The 13,699-nt window shown below is 40.2% G+C and overlaps 1 long non-coding RNA gene across 1 annotated transcript in view; it reads left to right on the forward strand.

Moving 5' to 3' along the window:
* Positions 1–3,062: 3,062 nt before the first annotated feature.
* Positions 3,063–13,699, forward strand: part of LOC128702654 (uncharacterized) — a 98,935-nt gene continuing 88,298 nt past the window's right edge. Inside the window, exons 1-2 of the long non-coding RNA XR_008409144.2 lie at positions 3,063–3,244; positions 4,285–4,335. This is a non-coding gene — a long non-coding RNA (uncharacterized lncRNA). The remainder of the gene's footprint in view (positions 3,245–4,284; positions 4,336–13,699) is intronic.

Consider the following 13,699-nt stretch of genomic DNA (forward strand, 5'->3'; position numbering starts at 1 on the left):
TCATGACACTCCAAGAGGTTTGTGAGACAAGATTTGCAATCTCTAAACCCGTGATGGTTATGTTTCTAAAACCATTGATCTCCAGGTGCCCCATCACTCTCCTAATTATCTTCTTGTCTGACATAGAGTATGCATGTTGATGATACTGGTTTGTAGTGTGACGCCTCCTGTCTCCTTTATTTAAATACTAGGGATACATTCCCTGGCTTTCAGATCTCTGACAGTTGTTCTGTATTCGTTGACTAGTACATTTTAACTGGCTGGGGAGAGGGCTTCTGCTCCCTCTAGCAAAATCCATAGTGACAATTGGGTCCCATTGCTTATGAATGTGTGTGTGTGTGTGTACTCACCTAGTTAAGGTTGCAGGGGCCGAGTCCTAGCTCCTGTGTGTGTGTGTGTGTGTGTGTGTGTGTGTGTGTGTGTGTTCTTGCGCATGCGTGCTTGCACGTGTGTTTGTATGCCAAAAGCAAAGATAATACTAGAAAACGAAAACACAAATGAAGCGACACAGTACAGTAATATGTTGACGTTTAGTTCTGGACTCAACACCTCGATCGTGACACGTTAGAACTGGTATAAAACTCTTACAAACCTGATTAATAGGATATTTATCTTCGATATAGAAAATTAATTACTGACCAGCGCCAGTATTGACAATCGTTATCGTGACTGCCCATAATTACAGCAAGATATATAACCGATAATTGCAGTGGTATTGAGAAGAAATTTTCACCAATATGTTATATATATATATATATATATATATATATATATATATATATATATATATATATATATATATATATATATATATATAATGTCGTGCCGAATAGGCAGAACTTGCGATCTTGGCTTAAATAGCAACGCTCATCTTGCCATATAGGACAAGTGAAAATTTGTGTATGCAATAATTTCTCCAAAATCATTCTGAACCTAACGAAAAAAATATATTTATCTCTGTTTGTTTAGTATTAAATTACTGTAAACAAATCTAAAATATATTTAGTTGGGTTAGGCTAAAATAAATTGTTCTTCTTGTAATAAGGTTAGGTAAGTTTTCTAAGATTCTTCTGGTGCAAAATTAAAAATTTTTGCATTAACATTAATGAAAAAAATATATCTTTAAACGTATAAGAGAAAAGTTTAGAAAGGATTTAATTTTAAATGAGTTCTTGCTAATTGACCAGTTTTGCATATTCGGCACGACATATATATATATATATATATATATATATATATATATATATATATATATGAGAGAGAGAGAGATAAAGAGAACGGGAATCAAACTTGGTAATAGGTAAATAAAGGAGGAGGAACGGGTAGAAATATAGAGAACGGGTGACGAGTATAGAATCGGGTTTTAAACAGAGAACGGGTAGCAAACAGAGTTACATAGAGAACGGGAAACATAGTCACAAACATAGAAAACGGGTCACACATAAACTAGGGCTAATTTATTTGGCTTTGCAAAGTTTCCACATCCGTTACTCTTACTGAGTTGTGCTCAGCAGATCTCTTGTGTGTACATACTGCCAGGGGCAGGACTGTCAATGTGGGTAGTGGTAGGAGCCAGGGACGACGCTGAAGGGGATGTATTGAGAACATAGTAAGGTTAAGACTTGATGTATAGAATACGTTAAGTTCAGGAAACATAAGAGTGCCGATGAATGAGTCAATTCATTCAATAACTAGACACGGAATATATATATATATATATATATATATATATATATATATATATATATATATATAACTGGGCACCCACAGTCCCGGAGAAACTAATTAATGCACTAAAGGCGAAAAATGCCAGAACTGTGTAAAAGGCCAATTCGTCGGCCAGTAATGAGAACTCGTAAAGAAGGAAGCAGATATCGTTGTAAATTATAAACTACTGACTCTAAAACCTTTATTTTCAAAATAAATTTATTATCGACTGACTAGCAGTGGAGTGACAGGTGCTGGTACGCTACTACCCGTAGCTCGGGTGGTAGCGTACTCATCTCGCGTATTGAGGTCCGTGGTTCGATCCCAAGTACGGGTGGAAACTTTAAGACGTGTTTCCTTAAAGCACCTGCTGCTCCTATTCACCTAGCAGTAAAATAGGTACCTGAGTGCTAGTCAACTGGTGTGGGTCACATCCTGGGAACTAAAATGACTTAATTTGCCCGAAATGCTCAGCATAATATGAGGTTTCTATATAGAATGTGCTCCGTGTCATGTTCCTTGATACTAGTGAGGGGCTCTTGATCTAGGGACTAAAATCTATGCTCCAGTTCCTTGAATTAAGCCTCAATGTCTTCTATTGCTTCCCCCACAGGCGCTCTATAACCCCTACACGTTTAGCGCTCCCCCATAATGTCCGTGTGGACTGGAACTGGTCTAGAAAACTATTGCAAGTTATACTTAAGGATTAGGTTGTTGAATTATTAGATGAGTGAACGTTTAAATACAGAAAGAGACGTGTTTGCAGGTGTGTGTTGATCTCACTAGTTAGACGTAACTTGATATGAGGGAATCTGTTTGCATTAAGATTTTTATGCGTGTTCGTTACTTTGTTTTTTTGATGGTTGTATATTTGTTTTTGTTGTTTTTTTGTTGTTGTTTTTGCGTGCGTGCATGTACATATGTACATGCTTGTGTGTGTGTGTGTGTGTTTCCTTGTGTGTGTGTGTTTCCTTGTGTGTGTGTTTCCTTGTGTGTGTGTGTGTTTCCTTGTGTGTGTGTGTGTTTCCTTGTGTGTGTGTGTGTTTTCTTGTGTGTGTGTGTGTGTTTCCTTGTGTGTGTGTGTTTCCGTGTGTGTGTGTGTTTCCTTTGTGTGTGTTTCCTTGTGTGTGTGTGTGTTTCCTTGTGTGTGTGTGTGTGTGTGTTTCCTTGTGTGTGTGTGTTTGTATACTTGCTCGCTTGTTGCATATCAATACATTTTTATAAGTACTAATTCCGTAAGTAGCCCAGCTACTGCCCCAAGCAAGACGTCACTGCTCTTCCGCTGGTAAGTAGGTCGTTGGACAACTAATCCCAGAAGGGGAGAAGAGGTGTGGACTGACAGTCAGTGTTGGCAGAGAGAGAAGCGAGTCAACAACGAACTGTAAATGAAGATAGTGTAAGAAAGTCCTGCAGACAAGAGAATACACCATGTTTACATGTCATTATCAGTGCCGGGTAAAATCCTCACCAGATCTGTTGGGCCAATAAAACGGTGGTATTAAAAGCGTGGTCCATGAGGATAATAGTTAAACAGAAGGTAATGACCATTTGTGTTTACCCTTACACTAACGTGTTTATAATAGTAGCAATAATTGCAATAGTAACAGTAATTAGTAATAACAGTAATAAAAATTAATGGTAATCATTATTAATAATGATAGTAATAATGGCAATAATGATTTTGATGGTATTTATTAATTAATAATAGTGATAATTATTAATGATTATAATTAATATGAAATAATGGTAATAGCAATAATTTATTATTGTAATTAATAATAACAGCAATCATTATTGTTAATTTTAATTAATAATAATAATAAATAATAGGAATAAGAATTCCTTATTAAATAAAAGTAAATTCAGAACTGGTGATAACAGTAAACGTTGTTAAACTAGTCTTATTCTAGTTGTCTTGTAGGTTTAGCGCTTCATTTTGATTATAATAATTATTATTCTAGTGTGTGTGTGTGTGTGTGTGTGTGTGTGTGTGTGTGTCTGATTCAACAATGTCACACAAATTTATACAATGTGTCGCTGTATAGCCCTTGTGGCTTAGCGCTTCTTTTTTGATTATAATAATATACAATGTGTCAGACGTGAAGGTTGGGAGATATGTTCATGATGTACCTTATACATCAACTCAGTCCTCATACGAGATGTTACTCGTGCGTATTTTAATGTTATTTTTCGCTATGCTATGATACCACGTTGCCAGACGTGTCACAGACGTTTTTAATATGTATTTTTTAATACGGTAATTTAGCGTAACATAACATAATGTAACATAAGACACCTGATGCCCCTATTTGCATAACAGTAAGTAGGTACCCGAGTGTTAGGCCACTAGTGTGGGTCGCACCTACGAGACAAAACCTAATTTGCCCGAAATGCTCTGCATAACCAGGGGCTTCCTACATAGATTGTCACTGATGTCAGCTATGGTCTGTATATATCGCATCATATGCTTGGAGAAATAAAGATTATAATCATTATTATTATTTATTATTGCTGTTGTTGTTGCTTATGAGCGATTCAGGGTTCAAACGTTAAGAGCAATTTGTTTTATCTTATCAGGAACGTGCGTGTTTACATCACATCAGTGAACGGTGGCGCCTGGAAACACAGGTCAGTTCTTGTGTAACTTGTTTCACTCACCTTTGCACTAAGGCAAATAAATTTGCGAAGCACAATGGCGATGTACATGTGCATTGATGGAACAGTGATTGTGGGTAACTTACTGAGTTGTATGTTGCAGTCGCCTCCTTGATGTTGATTAGGTCTGGTGCTGCAGTCATCTCCCTATTGCTGAGTAGCTCTGGTGCTGCAGTCATCTCCCTATTGCTGAGTAGCTCTGGTGCTGTAGTCATCTCCCTATTGCTGAGTAGCTCTGGTGCTGTAGTCATCTCCCTATTGCTGAGTTGCCCTGGTGCTGCAGTCATCTCCCTATTGCTGAGTTGCCCTGGTGCTGTAGTCATCTCCCTATTGCTGAGTTGCCCTGGTGCTGCAGTCATCTCCCTATTGCCGAGTTGCCCTGGTGCTGCAGTCATCTCTCTATTGCTGAGTAGCTCTGGTGCTGTAGTCATCTCCCTATTGCTGAGTAGCTCTGGTGCTGTAGTCATCTCCCTATTGCTGAGTAGCTCTGGTGATGTAGTTATCTCCCTATTGCTGAGTAGCTCTGGTGCTGTAGTCATCTCCCTATTGCTGAGTAGCTCTGGTGCTGTAGTCATCTCCCTATTGCTGAGTAGCTCTGGTGCTGTAGTCATCTCCCTATTGCTGAGTAGCTCTGGTGCTGTAGTCATCTCCCTATTGCTGAGTAGCTCTGGTGCTGTAGTCATCTCAGTATTGCTGAGTTGCCCTGGTGCTGTAGTCATCTCAGTATTGCTGAGTTGCCCTGGTGCTGTAGTCATCTCCCTATTGCTGAGTAGCTCTGGTTATGTAGTCACCTCCCTATTGCTGAGTAGCTCTGGTGCTGTAGTCATCTCCCTATTGCTGAGTAGCTCTGGTGCTGTAGTCATCTCCCTATTGCTGAGTAGCTCTGGTGCTGTAGTCATCTCCCTATTGCTGAGTAGCTCTGGTGCTGTAGTCATCTCCCTATTGCTGAGTAGCTCTGGTGCTGTAGTCATCTCCCTATTGCTGAGTAGCTCTGGTGCTGTAGTCATCTCCCTATTGCTGAGTAGCTCTGGTGCTGTAATCATCTCCCTATTGCTGAGTAGCTCTGGTGCTGTAGTCATCTCCCTATTGCTGAGTAGCTCTGGTGCTGTAGTCATCTCCCTATTGCTGAGTAGCTCTGGTGCTGTAGTCATCTCCCTATTGCTGAGTAGCTCTGGTGCTGTAGTCATCTCCCTATTGCTGAGTAGCTCTGGTGCTGTAGTCATCTCCCTATTGCTGAGTAGCTCTGGTGCTGTAATCATCTCCCTATTGCTGAGTAGCTCTGGTGCTGTAGTCATTTCCCTATTGTTGAGTAGCTCTGGTGCTGTAGTCATCTCACTATTGCTGAGTAGCTCTGGTGCTGTAGTCATCTCACTATTGCTGAGTAGCTCTGGTGCTGTAGTCATCTCACTATTGCTGAGTAGCTCTGGTGCTGTAGTCATTTCCCTATTGCTGAGTTGCCCTGGTGCTACAGTCATCTCCCTATTTCTGAGTAGCTCTGGTACTGTAGTCATCTCCCTATTGCTGAGTAGCTCTGGTGCTGTAGTCATCTCCCTATTGCTGAGTAGCTCTGGTGCTTTAGTCATCTCCCTATTGCTGAGTAGCTCTGGTGCTGTAGTCATCTCCCTATTGCTGAGTAGCTCTGGTGCTGTAGTCATCTCCCTATTGCTGAGTAGCTCTGGTGCTGTAGGCATCTCCCTATTGCTGAGTAGCTCTGGTGCTGTAGCCATCTCCCTATTGCTGAGTAGCTCTGGTGCTGTAGTCATCTCCCTATTGCTGAGTAGCTCTGGTGCTGTAGTCCTCCCTATTGCTGAGTAGCTCTGGTGCTGTAGTCCTCCCTATTGCTGAGTAGCTCTGGTGCTGTAGTCATCTCCCTATTGCTGAGTAGCTCTGGTGCTGTAGTCATCTCACTATTGCTGAGTAGCTCTGGTGCTGTAGTCATTTCCCTATTGCTGAGTAGCTCTGGTGCTGTAGTCATCTCGCTATTGCTGAGTAGCTCTGGTGCTGTAGTCATCTCGCTATTGCTGAGTAGCTCTGGTGCTACAGTCATTTCCCTATTGCTGAGTTGCCCTGGTGCTACAGTCATCTCCCTATTTCTGAGTAGCTCTGGTACTGTAGTCATCTCCCTATTGCTGAGTAGCTCTGGTGCTGTAGTCATCTCACTATTGCTGAGTAGCTCTGGTGCTGTAGTCATCTCACTATTGCTGAGTAGCTCTGGTGCTGTAGTCATCTCACTATTGCTGAGTAGCTCTGGTGCTGTAGTCCTCCCTATTGCTGAGTAGCTCTGGTGCTGTAGTTATTTCCCTATTGCTGAGTAGCTCTGGTGCTGTAGTCATCTCCCTATTTCTGAGTAGCTCTGGTACTGTAGTCATCTCCCTACTTCTGAGTAGCCCTGGTGCTGCAGAGACAGAAGGGAAACTTTGTGTAGGGGGAGACAGAGGGGAGACTGTCTCTAACGGGGAGACAGGAAAGACCATCTCTAACGGCCACTCCATTGAGGGGAATACACACAATAGTTGTCATAGCAACTAAATCTTTTGTCCCCACAACACGTTTGATTCCCCTCACCCTTGATGCCACTGAAAAGCTCTTAATCCAAAGAATATGACCCACCCTCCAGTTCCCCGGATCAAAAGTGCAGACAGTCTCGTTTATCCCCTTGAATCTGCATGCAAATATGACCCACTCACAACTTGTCCTCCTCATTTGCATATAGACAATAAAACTTTGCTTGTCATATTGTCATTCTGTCATATCACAGGAAACAAAAATTTTATACATTTTTTAGGGAAGTAAATTTTTAATAGAATTTGAGTGCCGCTCATGCAAATGATTTTTTTTTTTTTTTTGCAATATGGTGAATAAACAGGCTTTCATGTTTGATTTTTTTAATTTATTCTCTAATGCACAGGTGTTTGTCCATTACGAAGCTTCATATGTATGCCTATATATATATATATATATATATATATATATATATATATATATTATAGCAGTAATAGCGAACAAGCGATAAAATATGCGAAATAACCACAAAGAGAGTTGAATGTTTTAGGCCTTTCGTGTGGCAGTTAACACACATCTTCAGGATCTTGCAATGTTGGAGAAAGAGTAGGAAGTCCAGGCAAAGTCGTTCTGAAGACAGTCGTTCCCCTAAACGAATCTGGTTGGATTTCCTATTCTTTCTGTAACACTGCAAGCTCCTGACAATGTTTTGATTGCAACATGAAAGGCCTAGAACATCAATCACCCCCCAGTGGGGGATGAATGATGCTCAAGGCATCATGTGATGCCTAGATACGTGGGCGTGTGCGTGACTGTGACTGTGTGGGAGAGGCAGAATTCAGAAATATGAAGGGATTTCCATGATAAAATTTAGAATTCTTTATCAAACTGAAATGATATTTTCTTCATGAATATTTTGTGCTTTTCAACTTTCCACATGCAATATATTTTTCTGCTATTTCACTTTATGGATGCATATTCCCAGATATCCATGGCAGAACAATAAAGCGCAATCATTTTGGCAAGTGTGTGTGTGTGTGTGTGTGTGTGTGTGTGTGTTCGTTCTACCAGAGTTTTGCTAAAAGAATGACTTACAATGCACAAATAAGCTGCACATAGGAGAAAGAAGCTGATGACAACGTTTCGGTCCGACTCTTACTATTTACAAGTCACACTAACATATGTGGGTAAGGGAGGTAGTATAAATAAGAGAAGGGGAAAGGGACGGGACAGAGACAGAAAGGAAGTGGATAAGTAGTGGTTATTTGTGTATTGTTCCAATCTGTGTAATGTCCCAACCAGTGTATTGTCCCTTATTGTTCGTGCGTCTAAACGTATATATACACGGGTGAATATACGTACCAGTGTATATATCTAGCTTGTCAGAGATTCGCTTGTGAGTTGGCTTTCACCACTGTGCATAACATCACAACAAATCTCAAAGCTGCTGACGGCTATATGTGAGTCGTCGTCCTCCTTAAAATTCCTGGTTGATTCCATGAAAGGACGGAGCCGTGTCTCCTAGAATCCTCCGAAATTCCTCAAAATAAAATCCGTCAAGCAGAAATCTCAATTTGATTACGAACCGTATCGACCAGCGGCTGGTTTCAAACCACCAATCAGCTTCCAACATCTCGTACAAGATAAACATGTTTAAAACATGTCTGTCGTGGAAATAAGGCAGGCGTTGCAAAATGCGCTTTTACTGAGACAACTTTTTGCTCTCTGTAGAGCTTTATTAAGTCTCGATCTGAGTAGAGCCGGTCAAGTCATGACTTTGTAAAGCTCAGCACGGAACATGACTTAACAAATTTCTACACAGAACAAAACATACGACAAAGCTTCAAATAGAGCTTCAAAAGGAAGCTTAACTATTTAAGACCACGTTTGCTGGAGGACACAAAGAAGAAAACAAGACACGGGGAAAAAACTAGTTTTCCGTCAAGTAGGAAACACGTTTTATTAAGAAAACACGTCAAGATACACTTGATAGCAAGTGCTTATTTCAAGGCCGTAGGCCTAAAGGAATGAAAGCATAGGCACAAGTTGTAGAATATGCCTTTTTCAGGCATAACGTTTTGCTCTCTCCGCCAGGTTGAGGGACTGATCACCTCAAACTACTACTATTTTTCCACCGTTCTTCTCTGTATTGGACTGATGAAGCCAATGTCTGGCTAAACGTTTCCTCAGTAAAAATTCCCAAATGGTACACAAGTATCTCATTCTTCAACTTGTAGGTTTTCTAAATTATTAATCACAGCTGTCTTAATGTTTTGACTGTTACTTTCAGTGACCCTCCCCCTCCCCCACCCCCAAAAAAAAATGGCTCTCGCAGCGACTTGTTCCATTTATGGATTTATTGTGCAAAGTTAAGGCAAAAATTAAATTTTCTTGACTAATTTTAATTTTATTGGAGAGTAAATAAATTATTCCCCATTGTTATTGTCCGTGGGAATCTGCATCTCTCTCTCTCTCTCTCTCTCTCTCTCTCTCTCTCTCTCTCAGTGCGTAAAGGAGAGAGACTTTACTGCCAGAAAAATTACTACAAGTCGGTCCATTAAGCATGAATTTTAGAGCCATTAAATCTGCTTTGCTGCTCCGTGTGTTGACAATTCTAGTAACAACATTTACCATTAAGTTTTTAATTACTTTCTTTGCCCTTAATGAGTTGAGCACAAACGAAAACGATACCGATGTTAGTGAATAAATAACTATGTTAGCTAAAAGGCCACAAGTGCAACTCATGACATTTAATTTTGGCAATGTTTCGCTCTCCAGGAGCTTTGTCAAGCCGGTAATGGCTTGACACGATCACTGTCAAAATGTCCGGGAAATTTTATAAAGACATTAGAGACATTTCGCCCTTAATAGCACTTTATCATAGTCAATAATAGTTCTGTAACAGATGTCAATAATGGTTCTGTAACAGATGTCAATAATACTTCTGTAACAGATGTCAATAGTTTTTCTACCATTCTTGCGGGCGAAACATCGCAACTTTAAAATCTGAGAGTCGAAAACAAGGGGTTCAGATGTCGGAGAAAACAGGGAGTACAGTGGTAATAGGGAAGACCCGAAGACAGTAAAGTGGTCGTAAAGTGAACATAGTGCAATAATTGGAACGAAAGCAGAGAGTAAAGTAGCTGAGGTAAGGTGAGAAATAAAGCTGAACTTTAAATAGGACGGAGAGTAAAGACGCAGAGACTAGAAGTAAAACCACCGAGAAGGAAGAGAGAAAAACCTCGAAGAGTGAGAAAAACCTTAGACAAGACAGAGTAAAAACCGAGAGAGCGAGAGAGAGCGAGAGAGAGCGTAGAAATAACCGGGAAGAGGACAGGAAGAGAATCAAGTGGAGGAGAGGAACAGGAAGAGAGGTTAAGTGACCGGGAGTGGTTGGGCGAATTTATGCCGTCGTAATAGGCAAAAAAACGAGCTAAATGGAAAGGACAGAGCAATTTATTTTATATATATTATGTATATATTTCATGTTTATCATTAAGTGTGATTTTTATAGTTTTGTCACTTACCGTGCCACTAAAGTTTAATGAAAGGAGTGAACTAGATGCGATAAAGGTTAAAGGAGAGAGGAGTTAAAGTAACAGAGAAGGGGGAAAAGGGTGAGAGGGGAAAGGGAGGGGAGGAGTGGTTTCTGGTGGGTAGAGTAGGTATGAATCATACGTTACTTGGAAGTGTCACCCTAGCATCAGCAACAACACTTTTGACTTAGGCAGCCTTGGTCTGGGAGGGAGCAGTCAGTGTGGTGGATGGTGAATATTAATGATCATAGAGAGAGAGAGAGAGAGAGAGAGGGAGAAAGAGAGAAATGTGTGAAAATACCACAGTGAAAATAGGATATAAAACCAGAGCGATTTTATGTGCATACTTGTATATCTTCCTCTGAAGATGTTTGTAAGCACATGAAAGCGCTAGGGTTTTATTTCCTAGTTTTTTCTTCATATTTGCAATCGGGCATTTTATTGTAATTGTTATTCCTTATATATATATATATATATATATATATATATATTTATATATATAATTTGTATATATATATATTATTTATATATATATATTATTTATATATATATATTATTTATATATATTATTTATATATATATATATTATTTATATATATATATATATATATTATTTATATATATATATTATTTATATATATATATTATTTATATATATATATATATATATATATATATATATATATTTAGAATGGGGAGAGAGATCAAAATAAAACTTGCTTCGGTATAAGTCAGTTCGAAAGCCTGGTATTCTCTGGACTACAATCCTCGCTGGTAATTTCAAGACAACAGTTCGATCCCTAAACCAACAGGTTAGAATTCATACATTCGTCTTTGAGATGGCTTAATCGCAGAAGACAAAAGTAGTCCTTGATCCCAAAACATATATTACAAGACTGATCCCAGAGCCCACGAGGTAGCATTGATCTCGGTGTCGATAAGTCGGTACTGATCACAGACTCCATAACACAACAGATCCCAGAGAGCATGAAACAGCGGTGTGTAATATAATGCTGGCGTTGTATTGATCATAAACTGTAACTGTCGTGCTCAACGGTACTTGCTATTGCCAATTAGTGTCACTTTGGGGGTCGCCAGTCTTGTTATATATATAACTGGAGGGACGTGTTGACACGGGAACAAGCAACAAATGTCTGGCCTTGTCTGGAATTGCCTGTTTCTCTCTCCCATTGTCTTGCTGTGTTTTGTATCGTTTCACTGTGTCTGATATCGTCTGGCTGTGTCTCGCGCTCAACAGACACAAAGGCAAGTCATTTTTTTTTAAATTTTATGTAAGCAGCTGTAAATAGTTATCTTAAGAAGAAAAGAAACGGACGTGAGACAGTGATGTCCCGTAGCTCAAGCATCAGTAAAAGTGAGTTGTTTGGAAAGAAAAAAAGTGCAGAATTCAGCCTGGACTGCAAAATATGCAGAAGTAAGGTGATACATAGTAGTAAGTGAAGGCTCTATCAGATAACGTTTTGCTCAAAGAGAATGTATTGCAAATTGTATTTTTGCGGAATCCTAACCACACTTTTAGAGAGGCGTAAGAAATGTAAAGTTTGGCATTAAGAGGGAGAGAGAAAATAGCTGAATAAGAGCTATGTAATGCCAAAACAAAGTTACTTCCCTGCGATGTCACAGTTAAGATGACAATGACAGACGCGTATGAGGAGTACTGGAGTCTACTTAGAGGGTATTCCGGGTCAACGCCCCCGCGGCCCGGTCCTTTACTAGGCCTTCCGGTGCTTAGATGAAAGTTGGCTAGCACCTTCCTTCACAACACAGTTGTATCCACTAACCACTTGTGGCTAACTTGTCGGTCTGGAGTTTTATGACTCTGAGCGCGGGTTCTAACCCCACCCGTGGTATGGTTTCTCTCGCCATATCTTGAGGGGTGGTTCAGCGAACAATGCTCGACTTGCATGCTGCCTCTCGTCGATCCAGGCTGGAGTATGGTTGCTAGATTTGCCCCTTGGCCAGCTCTTTCCTGCTGTGCTTACTAAATCATGTTGAATCTAATACAGGAAAGACTTGGGGTTAAGCACACATATTTTCCTCAGTTTTCTACATACGAACTCGACACGAAATAAATGTGTACAGAATTTTTTATTGCATATATTACTCGGTGGAGCCTTGTCAAATAATTCGGCTACATGAATATTTACGTATATTTTCAGTAGGGTGTAGGAAAACATTGTGATGTATCAATAGAGTATTTAGTAAACACATTAATATGACCACTGGATATGTGCAAAATACACAAATTTACGTAGGCTTTAACGAGGCGTTGGTGGTTTATCATCCCTGTTTTTGTCACGATCCCAGTTACATAAAAAAATTAGTTCAATGTCGGAATATATCACTACTGCTGAGAATGTTACTTAAGCTGCTCCCACTGTCATTGCGAATGGATAACCACCATTAGCTTCAACTTCTCTTCATATCTCAGCCTTTTCTGCGTATCAAGACCATCTTTGTACTTTAAGAGCTTCTTATTTCAACTTTCAGGAAGCTTTTAATAAAGTTTTTTCCATTATTTAGCGAAAATCTGTTTGCGGGAGGGGCAGTATGACCGCTCATCCGGGTCATGTTGCTGATGGTAAGTAAACAACCCACACGCAGGAGAGAGAGAGAAAAGAGAGAGAGAGAGAAAAGAGAGAGAGAGAGAGAAAAGAGAGAGAGAGAGAAAAGAGAGAGAGAGAGAGAGAGAAGAGAGAGAGAGAGAGAGAGAGAGAAAGAGAGAGAGAGAAAGAGAGAGAGAGAGAAAAGAGAGAGAGAAGAAGAGAGAGAGAGAGAGAGAGAGAGAGAGAGAGAGAGAGAGAGAGAGAGAGAGAAAATGCAAGTTCCTGATCCAGCAAGGGACCCTCCTTGGCTAGCTGCAAGAACTGTGTCAAAACTGTCAGTGGTGACAATAAGGCAGGAGGAGGTGCATTTCCTTCTTAAATCACTTGACCAAGAAAAGGCTGTGGGCCCAGACAAGTTGAGCCCAAGATTGTTGAGAAGATGTGCAGACCAGCTAGCAGCACCTCTAACTCGCATCTTTCAGCACTGCCTAGTACAGTGTAAATGGCCCTCTCCATGGAAAGAGGCAAATGTAGTCCCTGTTCACAAAAAGAAGAGCAGAGCAGAAATCAGCAACTACAGACCAGTGTCACCCTGTACAATCACTGTAAGATCCTGAGACAATAATCTCAAGACAAATGACAGATTTTTTGACTACCACTACTACTTTGTGATCGTCAATATGGCTTCAGGAAAGGTTACTCTGCTGCGATCTGTTGTTAAACCTTCCACTA

This window comes from Cherax quadricarinatus, chromosome 79, assembly GCF_038502225.1.
Source record: "Cherax quadricarinatus isolate ZL_2023a chromosome 79, ASM3850222v1, whole genome shotgun sequence".
Classification (NCBI taxonomy): domain Eukaryota; kingdom Metazoa; phylum Arthropoda; class Malacostraca; order Decapoda; family Parastacidae; genus Cherax; species Cherax quadricarinatus.